Below are 13365 nucleotides of genomic sequence, written 5' to 3' on the forward strand. Positions count from 1 at the left end.
TATGTACGATCGTGCTGTTGCCTTTGTCCGATACATCAGAAACTAGAAAAGCACTCAGAGAGTGTCTTTTCCATAAATATTTGTCTCGTATCTTTCAATTTGGAATATGAAAGAGGATCCCATTGTCCATCCCTGAGTCAAATTTCATGGGGTTTGGTCAATAATTAACCGAGATATTGAGAAACAAAATTTTTGGCCCCATTTACCACAATGTTAACTAAAATTTCAAAGTGATCCAGAATCCAGGATTTCTTCCGGATCACCCCCAAAATGAAATCAGTTCTTCCTTTTCACATTTCCAACAAATCCTGAAAATTTCATCAAAATCAGTCCATAACTTTTTGAGTTATGTTGCTAACAGGCAAACAAACAAACAAACAAACAAACAGACAAACACCTGCAAAAACATAACCTCCTTGGCGGAGGTAATAAGGGGCTATGAGCTCCTGTGTTGACAGATGCCCCTGTTACATGGCCCCTAATTAGACACAGAGGATGTATGAATGCTAGAAGACTGTATTGTAAAGAAATATTCACAAAATTATATAGATACACTTTTTTTTCTGCAGGATGATGTTTGAAGCATGTGATAAACGTAGCCTCCAAGGCTGTCTGATATGACAAGGTGTAAAATTAAACTTTGTCCTACAGAAAAACCAAAGGCATTTTATGAAAGGTCTTATTGTGGAGAATCACATATGCTGATATTAAGGTTGAACATTGTTCCTGTTTAGAGAAAATGACCTTTGAACTTCAAGATTTTAAAGATTTAAATGCTTCTATCTCAGCAACCTATTTGAGTAATAAGGACATATTTTTAAAGCATTTTCCAAGATCTATCAGTTTATGATACCTGTCAATAAGGAGAACATTGCATTGTGGGTGAAACACATTTTCCTCCATTAATCAATATGGTCTTCAAAATCTGACACTTACAGCTTGTGCATTATTCCAATTATTTATGTTATTTATAATTAATTGTTTGGAATGTTAATTTGTACAATATTTATCTCGAACTACAAATAAAACAGCTGATCCTTATATGTTGATAGAAATCGGCACCATGTTTGTAGTTTATGAGTTTATACTAACTTGATAATGCTAGCCATAAGCTAACCCTAAAACAGGCCCCAAATATGTATATATTCGTTGATTAGATACATTTTCTTAAAGCCAAATTAGTATGTGCACTGTATGATTATTGGTTAATGCAATGATTTTGGATTTATTCACATTTGTACTTAGTAATGACTTAAACAGTGGCCGTTTCAAGCCTGGGAGAACGCAGGTGAATACGAGATGAACATGCTTAGTCACGTAATAGAATTTTCATTTGTCTTTGGTAAAACAAATTCACAATTGCATTTTTGGAAACTGTTGAAAACGCAAGTAATCTAGTGGAGTAGTGTGTAAGATTTCGTATTAAAAAAATAAAATAAAATTACAATGCATTTTATGCAAGCAGTGCAGATTGTATTGTACGCAACAGGCCATATAATTTCCTTCATAATGTGAGGACAAATGCAGCAGTGTTTCAAGATAAAATTTTTTGTTATAACACAAGTGAGGCACAGATGTATCATGAAAAATCCATCCATCCATCCATTTTCGTCCGCTTATCCGGGGCCGGGTCGCGGGGGCAGCAGCCTAAGCAGGGACTCCCAGACTTCCTTCACCCCAGACACGTCCTCCAGCTCCTCCGGGGGGACCCCGAGGCATTCCCAGGCCAGCCGAGAGACATAGTCCCTCCAGCGTGTCCTGGGTCTTCCCCGGGGCCTCCTCCTGGTGGGACATGCCCGGAACACCTCCCGAGGGAGGCGCCCAGGAGGCATCCGGAACAGATGCCCGAGCCTCAACTGGCTCCTCTCGACGTGGAGGAGCAGCGGCTCTACTCCGAGCTCCTCCCGTGTGACTGAGCTCCTCACCCTATCTCTAAGGGAGCGCCCAGCCACCCTACGGAGGAAACTCATTTCAAGCGCTTGTATCCGCGATCTCGTCCTTTCGGTCACTACCCAGAGCTCATGACCATAGGTGAGAGTAGGAACGAAGACTGACCGGTAAATCGAGAGCTTCGCCTTTCGACTCAGCTCCTCTTCACCACAACGGTCCGATACAGCGACCGCATCACTGCCGAAGCTGCACCAATCCGCCTGTCAATCTCCCGTTCCGTCCTTCCCTCACTCGTGAACAAGACCCCGAGATACTTGAACTCCTCCACTTGAGGCAAAGACTCCCCACCCACCCGGAGAGGGCAAGCCACCTTTTTCCGGTCGAGAACCATGGCCTCAGACTTAGAAGAGCTGATCTTCATCCCAGCCGCTTCACACTCGGCTGCAAACCGCCCCAGTGCACATTGCAGGTCCTGGTTCGATGAAGCCAACAGGACAACATCATCCGCAAACAGCAGAGATGAGATCCTGTGGTCCCCAAACCGGACCCCCTCCGGCCCCTGACTGCGCCTAGAAATTCTGTCCATAAACACAATGAACAGAACCGGTGACAAAGGGCAGCCCTGGCGGAGTCCAACATGCACCGGGAACAGGTCTGACTTACTGCCGGCAATGCGAACACAGCTCCTGCTCCGGTCATACAGGGACCGGACAGCCCTTAGCAAAGGGCCCCGGACCCCATACTCCCAGAGCACCCCCCACAGGACACCACGAGGGACACGGTCGAATGCCTTCTCCAAGTCCACAAAAGCACATGTGGACTGGTTGGGCAAACTCCCATGAACCCTCGAGCACCCGATGGAGAGTGTAGAGCTGGTCCAGTGTTCCACGGCCAGGACGAAAACCACACTGCTCCTCCTGGATCCTGAGGTTCGACTATCGGCCGGATTCTCCTCTCCAGTACCCTGGCATAGACCTTACCGGGAAGGCTGAGGAGTGTGATCCCCCTATAGTTGGAACACACCCTCCGGTCCCCCTTCTTATACAGAGGGACCACCACCCCGGTTTGCCAGTCCAGAGGTACTGTCCCCGACCGCCACGCGATGTTGAAGAGGCGTGTCAGCCAAGACAGCCCCACAACATCCAGAGACTTCAGGTACTCAGGACGGATCTCATCCAACCCCGGAGCCTTGCCACCAAGGAGCTTTGCCAACCACCTCAGTGACTTCGGCCAGGGTGATGGATGAGTCCGCCTCCGAGTCCCCAGCCTCGGCCTCCTCCTCGGAAGACGTGACGGTGGGATTGAGGAGATCCTCAAAGTATTCCTTCCACCGCCGGACAACGTCCCCAGTCGAGGTCAGCAGCTCTCCCCCCGCACTGTAAACAGTGTTGGTGAAGAACTGCTTCCCCCTCCTGAGGCGCCGGACGGTTTGCCAGAATCTCTTTGAGGCCGTCCGATAGTCCTTCTCCATGGCCTCCCCGAACTCCTCCCAGCTCCGAGTTTTTGCCTCCGCGACCACACGGGCTGCAGCACGCTTGGCCCGCCGGTACCCGTCAGCTGCTTCAGGAGTCCCCCGAGCCAGCAAGGCCCGATAGGACTCCTTCTTCAGCTTGACAGCATCCCTTACTTCCGGTGTCCACCACCGGGTTCGGGGATTGCCGCCGCGACAGGCACCACAGACCTTACGCCCACAGCTCCGAGCAGCTGCATTGACAATAGAGGCCGAGAATGAAGCCCACTCGGACTCCATATCTCCAGCCTCCCCCGGAATCCGGGAGAAGTCCTCCCGGAGGTGCGAGTTGAAGGTCCCTCTGACAGAGGGCTCCGCCAGACGTTCCCAACAGACCCTCACTACACGCTTGGGCCTGCCAGGTCTTTCCGGCTTCCTCCTCCGCCAGCGAACCCAACTCACAACCAGGTGGTGATCAGTTGACAGCTCAGCCCCTCTCTTCACCCGAGTGTCCAAGACACGCGGCCGGAGATCAGATGACACGACTACAAAGTCGATCATCGACCTCCGGCCTAGGGTGTCCTGGTGCCACGTGCACTTATGGACACCCTTGTGCTCGAACATGGTGTTTGTTATGGACAAACTGTGACTAGCACAGAAGTCCAATAACAAAACACCGCTCGGGTTCAGATCGGGGAGGCCGTTCCTCCCAATCACCCCTCTCCAAGTGTCACTGTCGTTGCCCACGTGGGCGTTGAAGTCCCCCAGGAGAACAACGGAGTCCCCGGTCGGTGCACTGTCTAGTACCCCTCCCAAGGACTCCAAGAAGGCCGGGTACTCAGCACTGCTGTTCGGCCCGTAGGCCGACACCACAGTGAGAGACCTGTCCCCGACCCGAAGGCGCAGGGACGCGACCCTCTCGTTCACCGGGGTGAACTCCAACACACAGCGGCTGAGCTGTGGGGCAATGAGCAGGCCCACACCAGCCCGCCGCCGCTCCCCGCGGCCAACGCCAGAGAGAAATGGAGAGTCCAGCCCTCTCAAGGAGTTGGGTTCCAGAGCCCAAACTGTGCGTGGAGGTGAGGCCGACTATATCTAGTCGGTAACGCTCAACCTCCCGCACAAGCTCAGGCTCCTTCCCCCCCAGCGAGGTGACATTCCATGTCCCCAGAGCTAGTCTCCATGTCCGGAGATCCGGTCGCCGAGGCCCCCGCCGTCGACTGCCGCCCAGATCTCTCTGCACCGGCCCCATATGGATCCTCCTGCGGGTGGTGGGCCCACGTGAGGACGGCCCCACGTCGCTCCTTCGGGCTGAGCCCGGCCGGGCCCCGTGGGGGGAGGCTCGGCCACCAGGCGCTCGCTGGACGAGCACCCACCCCAGGCCTGGCTCCAGGGTGAGGCCCCGGTGACGCCAATCCGGGTGACGTAACTGGCCTCTGTGTTGCACTCATCATAAGGGGCTTCTGAACCGTTCTTCGTCTGACCCGTCCCCCCGGACCTGTTTGCCTTGGGTGACCCTACCAGGGGCATGAAGCCCCCGACAACATAGCTCCCGGGATCATTCGGGCACTCAAACCCCTCCACCACGATAAGGTGACGGTTCAAGGAGGGGATTAATTAATTAATATTAACAAATTTTAAAAAAGTGCTTTCTTGCAGACATCGAAGAGGATAACAGAAGCCTCTGAGGACCTAAACTGGCCCATGAGTTAAGTCTCACTGAAGACACTATGGCCCAGTGGGTTTCTGATGTCCAACAGTGGAGTGCAGTTAGAATGCAGACATTGAATTGCAGACCAAATAATGTATTGATCTGGTTCCAGTAAAATGTCTCTATCCTTATCTATAAAAGGCAACGACAAACAAAAATGAGAAAACTATCGAAGAGCTTTACCTCAGCATCAAGCAGCGCAAATACTATCTGTATCGACAGAGTGGTGAGATGGCCATAGTCATTCACATTATTAAAACATTATATATTAAATGTTTATACTATATTTTATCTATCATAAGATCTAAATGGATGTCCTGGAATTTCTAGCTGGAAGCAGGAGCCAGGCTAAACAAAGACAAAAGATTGCTCAGGAAAAAAGGAAGCTGTAAATTGCTCTTTCAGAATATAATCAGACGCAGGACAGCCAACTGCCTGATGCAAACGCTAACTTGTCTGAGGACCATTATTCCTGGCCCTGGGAATGTAAGTACAGTGCATGCATACAGTGAAAATGTTAAATTATGTTTATAATAATTACTCTGTGCTTCTTAGGCCACGGAATATGTGGCAACAAGAAAAGAACTTTTGACAAGATTATGCTCCTCACTCGGCTCCAGGAGGAGAAAGTGATCCTAGTGACTGAAATAAAAAGGCACTATGAATTCCTAAAAAAATGCTACTGCAACCTTAGAAGAGCTTTCTTAGACATCTGCTGAAGGTGGGTACAAGACCTTATTCAAATTATGCCAAACAATGAAGAGTAAATCTAATATTCAGATTTGGAAGACTGTCCTGAAAGCAGCCATGCAGGACTAATATGTGCTGTAAAAAAAAATGTCTTCACCAGATTAAATCAACTGAAAAAGCTGCAAGAAAAATCTACAATGACATTTTGGGGGGACAAAGCATGCTCTTTGAAGAGGGAGAGGAGGAGGTAGAAGAGGAAGAACAAGAGGAAGATGAGGAAGATAGAGTGTAGATGGTATGAATTACTATTTGTACATAGGAGTAGGACAGAATGTTGACTAGTAGAGGTTAGAATATTGATTTGAAATTAAAGCAAAATTTACTTTTCTAATATAGATATAGAATTACACTGAAAGATTTGTTTGGAAATATTATATGCATTATTATATGCATATCTGCTCTTTTTGCATCAGAGGATGAGGATTCTAGCAGACATGGATGCCAAGTTGGGAGCCACAAGCATCTGTATTGGTGAAGGCCCTGTGAATTGTTATTTGTTAGTCAAAATATTGGATTATGTAAGACATAATTGTTACTTTTGCAGCTGAAATTGTATGTGGGATCACCTGTTATAGTTCCATCTAAACCAACTCTTTCTGGTCAGATTGTGTTCAAATAACACTCAGATTAAAGTCTAACAAGCCTAAGGATCAGGGGTGTCAAACTCAAATTTACAGGGGGCCAAACTAAGTATTTATTGAAAACATTCAGCATCTGCATGTTTTCTCTGTTTTTCGAGATATGTAATGTTAAACCTTTTCATATTAAAATAAATGGTTAATAGTTTTGAAGAAAATTTCATGATGTGTGTGTAAAGTCCGGTTTATTGTAACAACATACCAAGTCTCAACTCTATAGCCCAAAAAGTTAGGCCAATATTTAAAAAAAAAACTCATTCCAACTTACAATGTCTTTGAATGGGACAATTCCACAAAACCCCTCTATTTTCTAACTCAGAACAGGAATTCAGCTTTCCAAAGGCATTACAGGAAAAATTCCAATGCAGGTTTATAGAGCCCAGCCTATTGTAGAAAAATCCCCAATGACAGATCCGTAGCCCAAAAGGTCGGTCTTCGGTGAGGCTTTACCCCAAAGTTGGCTTAACGGTGAGGCCTTAAGCCGAAAGGTCCTCTCCGACTATATGACCACATACCCCTTTCAAATCAGACAGCATTTAACATTTAGGCAAACCTGGAGATTTGAAAAACATTTTACTGCAGGTTTGTAGAGACAGGCCTATTTTACCAACATATCGAATCTCAAGTCCATAGCCCAAAAGGTAAGCCCAGTGTTCCACAAAAACCCTAATTCCAACTTGCAATTCTGTCAATGGAAGAGTTCCACAAAGCTGGGCATTTTTGCCCAGCCTATAGTACCAAAATCCCAAATCTCAACTCCATAGCTCAAAAGGTAAGGCCATAGGTCATGACACCAAGTGCTGATATCAGGAAAATTTGCAAAAACAAAGAGATTTGAAGAAAATACCACCACAGGTGTGTATAGCCTGGCCTATTGTACCGACATACTGAATATCAAGTCCATAGCCCAAAAGGTAAGGCCAGTATTCTACAAAAACCCTAATTCCAACTCACAATTCTGTCAATGGAAGAGTTCCACAAAGCCCTCCATTTTAGGATTTTTGCACCCCCTGCTGGCAAACCATGAAAAATGGCCATGTCAGTAATATATGTTTTTTCTTCTATTCATAGAATATAATTCCCAAATTTGGTACAAATCCGATAATGTTTCATGTCTATGGTAGGGGGCGCTATACTGTTGACTTTTCGTATGTTTTATAGTGTATTATATTCAGACTGAGATCATGCATTAGTCCGATCGTGCTGAAATATGAATCACTAAGTCTTTGCAAACAGGAGCAAATAATGTCATCTTGAAATTAGTCAAAATTTTGATCAAAATTTTGATAAAATATTTGACTAACTGCATGTAAACTGTGAGAGTTATCAAAATAAATGAGATAACTTTAGATGCCCCACTTCTCTAGATGATGTACGGTGATTTTCAGGCCTGTGGGTGAAGCGCCTTCAGAGGAGTGCATTCAAATGCAACGTCAGCGAAAATGCGGACTCAAACTTCAATCCAAGATGGCCGCCTTCTGGTTTGTCAGGGGGCGTGGCCACAATAACATTTTTTGTTTGTTTTCATTTATCCCACAGTTTAGCCCCCCTCCGTGGATTAGTGGATTAATCGGCAGCGGGGAAGGGTGATTATTTATTATTTATTTATTATTTAATAACCTCTTATATCAACTCAAGGTTTCACGTACTCGTCTTTGATGTTTTTTTTTATTTAGATATTAAGTGCATTTATTAATGTTATTTTATTTACTTTAGCATCAAAGGAAAACTGACATGCATGTACTGTCAGAAATCTTTTGTTCACCTAGATAAGGACCTCAAGGTCTCCCATGAACATGTCCCGGTGAGTTTTGTAGACAGTTACTTGCACACACAAGAAATGTGACAATATGAGACAGCATTTGTATAAATTCCTGTTCTTGTATTACTGCACACTTATTACTCTTGTTTATTCATTAAGCCTGAGAGGAAACTCCAGGCCCTGCAGCTCTCCCGCAGGGAGCGTGTGGTTGCTGAGCTTAGGGCACTGGGGGCTACAGAGCCCCTAGTACCAATGGTCACCTTCCTTGATATTACTGCCGAGGAAATGGAGGCTGAGGTGCCCCCGGACCCCAGCGAGCCCGAGGAGGATCCTGAGCCCCGCCCTGGAACCTCCGTCCCTGAGGCCTCCCCCAACCTGGAAATGGCAGTCCCCTGCCCAGGATGTAGGGCCCGTGAGGAGACCCTTCGCTGTGTGCGTAAGCACAATGCACTCCTCCAGGCCAAACTTCGGGCACAACGAAAAGAGCAGGGAGCGCCGTATGGACGAAAACACGCTGCGTCCAGGGACGGGGTCCCCAGGAGGGACCTACTTATGTTGAGTGAACACGAGAGGATATCAAAGTACTGTATTTTAAAGGTGCAGTTAGCAAATGCACTTGTCTGGTCCTTTGTGTCAAATGACAAACAATATGTCTTTTTGAACAAATTTCAGGGCAGTGGAGGTGTGGAGGGCCAAAGGCCACGCCCCCACAACAATTAAGAAATAGCTCACTGATGTGTCAGTGTTCCTTAAATGGGTCGGCTCAGCTTGGCCTAAGGGCGTACGCCTGTCATCTCGCCAGGTCACCGGGGCACGTGATGCTGTCTCAGCAGAACTGAGACAAAACACCCAGGACGTTGTGTCTCACCAGCAGGCGGTTAGACAGAAGAAGTGTGGTAAGGACATTAACGTATAGTAATGTGTAGATTATGGACACGGATGCATTAGATACAGTAGATATATTGCATGTATTGTATGTATTCCAGACTCTGTCCTAAGTGCAACTGTACATAGTTCATCAGACGGGTGACCAGGGAGCTGCCAAAATATTATGCCAAGTCTATGTTTTGTATAGATTATGTAATTTATATTCTCTAATCTTTAATCTGTGCTTTCTTAGATGAACTAATGCTCAACAAGTCACCCACTAATATGCAGAGTTTTTTTGGCCTCCTTGCTGGAATACTCATAGCAGAGACTGGCCACCGCATAACTGTCCTGAAAAACATGCTGGCAGAGGAGGTGTGGTGCACGTTGCCGCGACTGCTACATCATATACGTGCATTTTCATTTCCGTGTTTATCTTTTGAAAAATTATTTTATTTGCACATATGTTTTCTAAAGAATAAAACGTTATTTCCTCTTAAAAAAGTTAAGCGGCATAAAACCCGCCAAACTTTCAGGGACGCAAAAGTTCCCGTCTCAGCCCTGGTTTATGGGGTAATGGGGTCATGGCTGAGTAACCGTGACACGGTCACAGGCGGTCACTCATCTTTTTTTTTCTCCTCCATGATGGGTCAGAAGGCCTCACTCCTGCTCCCCGAATTCCGAAGGACCTGGATTGCCTAAGCCCGCCCCGAGTTTTGGGGCATTTCAAAGCTCCATGGCCACTTATGTGAGTACCTGCGTCATGCATTCCTTATGCCGTTCACACACTACATTTTCCTGTTATTTCACCAATCATATGTTCGTTTCAGGCGCTCATGGTGAGTGATGAGGCACAAGTCAGTGCCATCGCCACCCTTCACGGCGATTTTATCAGGCAGACCTGCCGGCCAGGGAGATGGTGAAAATACGGAGGCTGATGCTCAGGGCCCTCACTTGTGGGGAAGAGGAGGAGGATGAGGAGAACCCGGAAGAACAACCGCCACAGACACAGTAAGTCTAACTTATTTCCTACACATCAAAGGGACTGTTGAGAATTTGAAAGATTTATATATTCATGTGTCTCTCACTCTGTCATTCCCAAAGGACGAGTCGAGTGACTCCGAGTCCGATGAGGAAGATAAGAGCCTGTGGATAGTAAGTTCAAGTTCTTATTTCCCACACATATGCTCCAGGCTCCAAAAGATCACAGATAGAGATAGAGATTCATCCCGTAGGAAATTGAAGCATTCTGTAACATCCAAAACAAGACATCCACATAACAAACACACATACCAACGTCACAATGTGACACATGTCTGAATTTCTATTTCTCAAAGCTCCTGGAAAAGAGGAAGGAGGTGGTCTCCATCGAGCTACTGAACAAAATAACTGGGCAGATGCCAGGTACGTAGGTAGCATCATTTATTTTATTATAAATGACTAGTAAAATATTACTATTATTTTATTAGTCATTGTGTTTTTCTCATTCTACAGAAAGAGTGACACCACAAAAAGTCACCACCGAAGACACCACTGTGGAAACCCCGGAGCACCCCAGTGTCCCAGATCCCCCTCCCCTCTCTGTCCAAGCCCCTGAGCCCTCCAGGAGCCCCTCACTCCCCCTCACTCCCTAAAAGAAAAAGAAAAAACAAAAAAAAATCTTTACTGTCTCTTTTTTTTTTTTTTCTAATCTCTTTATTATCCTCTATGTTAATATAAATCCTAAAAAAAAAAAAAAAAAAAAAAATTATCTTTTTAATCGCGATTAATTGTAGTTGTATTGCATGTTATACGCAAAACCAATTAATAAATTAAAAAGTAGAGTATAGCACACTTTTATTGGAAATGTAAATGAAAGAGTCAAACATTCGTTGTGCAAACAGCATTTCTTTCACTGGGGAACCTCAGAGTCTTCAAGGTTTTCTGAAGACTCAAGAAAAAAAATATTGAATGGACTTTTGTATTACTAATATATTTTTGGAATTTTTTTATGCAGTGAGTAATAAACACTACACTAGTAATAATTTCTAGATCATTGTTATAAATTTATGTTATGAATTTTATATTTCTTGGGAAACAAAGGGTTAATATAATGGAATAGAAAATCAAAATTTTTCTTCCAGTGGTATCTGGGTAAATCAGTGACTCCCCCTGCAGCGCTAAAGAAACAGGCTCAGCTCAGAGCGCATGGCTGGTCCGGGCCACAGCTGAACCCGCGACACATTGCATCTCACGTGGTCAGAAAAAAGTGAAAAAAGTGTAAAGAAAAGACGTCAAACTTAAAGAAACGCTCACAGTGGACTTTTTCAAAATAAAAGCCAGTGAGAAACATACATTTACAATGAAATACATAAATAATAAAAACTGTTAATGGTGTTAAAATAATTGTCTGCGTTAATGACTTAATTAGTTAACGCAAAATTAACGCGTTAACATGCCTGGCCCTAATTCTAAATAATCATCATCTTGTCTTAGTGGAGTTGGTAGTAGAAATAATCGTTCAGTTTGTGGTACAAGCATCAAATTTGGAGTGGAGCTAGATAATAACATGGTCTTTATGAAAAGCCCGTTAGACACCAAAAATATCCAAGATGGCGGCCATTTTTCAAGATATAGTATAGCATAGTATATTTGTATGTGTATAGTAGCATAGTATATATGTATAATAACTATATATGTATAAATGCCGAAGCATAGGTTTGTTATTTAATTAATAATTTCTATTTTTAGTGAAATTATTTATCAAATCATTTTTGATGGTTATTTATCACCTTTCATTATATTTATAATATCTACAAATAAATGTCATGAAATAATGACACAGAAGAAAGAAATCTCATGGACAAATCTTACGGAAACCTACCTGAAGAAATATTAAATATATGAAGTACCAATGTGCTAAAATATGTTTTGGTTAGAATATATATGTGTTTTTTTCTAGAAATGGGTGGGGTCGTAGCACAACCAGGGCACACTGTGAAACTCAGCATGGGGTTCAGTGTCGGCTATGTAGTGTTACTAACATTGTAATATTTAATGTAGTTAATGTAGCATGATGTAGTGTCCCAAATGCTCTCGAATTAGCCCTGTAAATACACCAGCTAGTAGTTTTAGTATTAGTTATACTAATATTAGTTGTAGTATTAAAGTTCGATAGCCATACCTGAATTGACAGGATATACCAGACTGAATGATGGTCATGTTAAGGAATCACTGGTTGGACCCAAATATGCAGAGGGAAAAAAAGTATTTTATTTACAAAAATAGTCTTGGCGGGGGGAGTAGATTCCAGGGGAGGCAGGACGGGTCCGGGTTGGCTGCAGATGGGAGGTCTGTGGAGATGGAGGCTGACCAGATGCTTACAGAAACTGGTGGTAACGGGCTCCAAAACGGAAGAACTGTGGAACGGATAAAAGAAAACAGGTAAGAGTCAAAATCTTCAAAAATGCTCAAAAAACACAAAAAGCCTGAGTTGTTCACCACTTGGTTGACGGAACAATCTAGCACTGGAGAGCAGGTCAGCAGGTCTTTTATTGCAGGAGATGATTACTTGACGAGGATCAGGAGTGGAGCTCAGCAGGTGAGTGATTGGGGTCTGCCCAGGAAAAACCAAATAGAGTAAGGAGAGAAGGAGCAGGGAAGGGAGGGGTAGGAGGGGCAGGATGAAAGCCTCACATGTCGTGGCATTGAAGAAACGCTAATAAAAAATTTAATCACCAAAGCTGCAGATGATTGTTCAGTAACAGTAAACTTGAACAGGCAAACAAAAGAGCAGCTTGTGATCCAGTGAACTCAGATGAAGGACATTCAAAAATTAAAAGAACTGTGCAGAAGCCCCAGCAATGTTTTTTTTTTTTTTTTTTTTTTATGTGAGAACATCGAACTAGCTTCTGAACTAAGACAAACATCAACAATGCAGTTAAATGATGAATGAATGTGCCAAAAATTTGAACAATGGCAAACTTTTTTCAACGGTTCTTAAACACAAACAGCACTATGAATGGTTCTATTTTAATGGCTCTATTTCTGAAATTAACCTATGTCAATATGTTGCATTTCATTTTAATTTTGCTTGTGTTTTTATTTCTACTTCCCAAATGGTTTATAGGATACTTTTCATTTCAAATTGTGTGAAAATTAAATGAAGTTTGTGCAACATTAAATATATTTTGGTGTAAAATTAGTTGAATACCTGACATTGCATTACTGTATATGTATATATTTGCAAATTTGTGATTTATTCCCTTAAATTTGATTAAGGACATGATGACTTTTAGCTCATACTGATGTGAAATCA

General features: G+C 44.0%; 1 long non-coding RNA gene across 1 annotated transcript; it reads left to right on the forward strand.

The window, feature by feature from the left end:
• Nucleotides 1-9923: 9923 nt before the first annotated feature.
• LOC129407693 (uncharacterized) lies at nt 9924-10695 on the forward strand. The gene is made up of 4 exons (XR_008631675.1): nt 9924-10079; nt 10173-10223; nt 10406-10472; nt 10563-10695. It is a non-coding gene; the product is annotated as an uncharacterized LOC129407693 (long non-coding RNA).
• The last annotated feature ends 2670 nt before the right edge of the window (nt 10696-13365 follow it).

This window comes from Boleophthalmus pectinirostris, unplaced genomic scaffold, assembly GCF_026225935.1.
Source record: "Boleophthalmus pectinirostris isolate CB_2022bp ecotype Guang Dong unplaced genomic scaffold, ASM2622593v1 HiC_scaffold_1, whole genome shotgun sequence".
Lineage (NCBI taxonomy): Eukaryota > Metazoa > Chordata > Actinopteri > Gobiiformes > Gobiidae > Boleophthalmus > Boleophthalmus pectinirostris.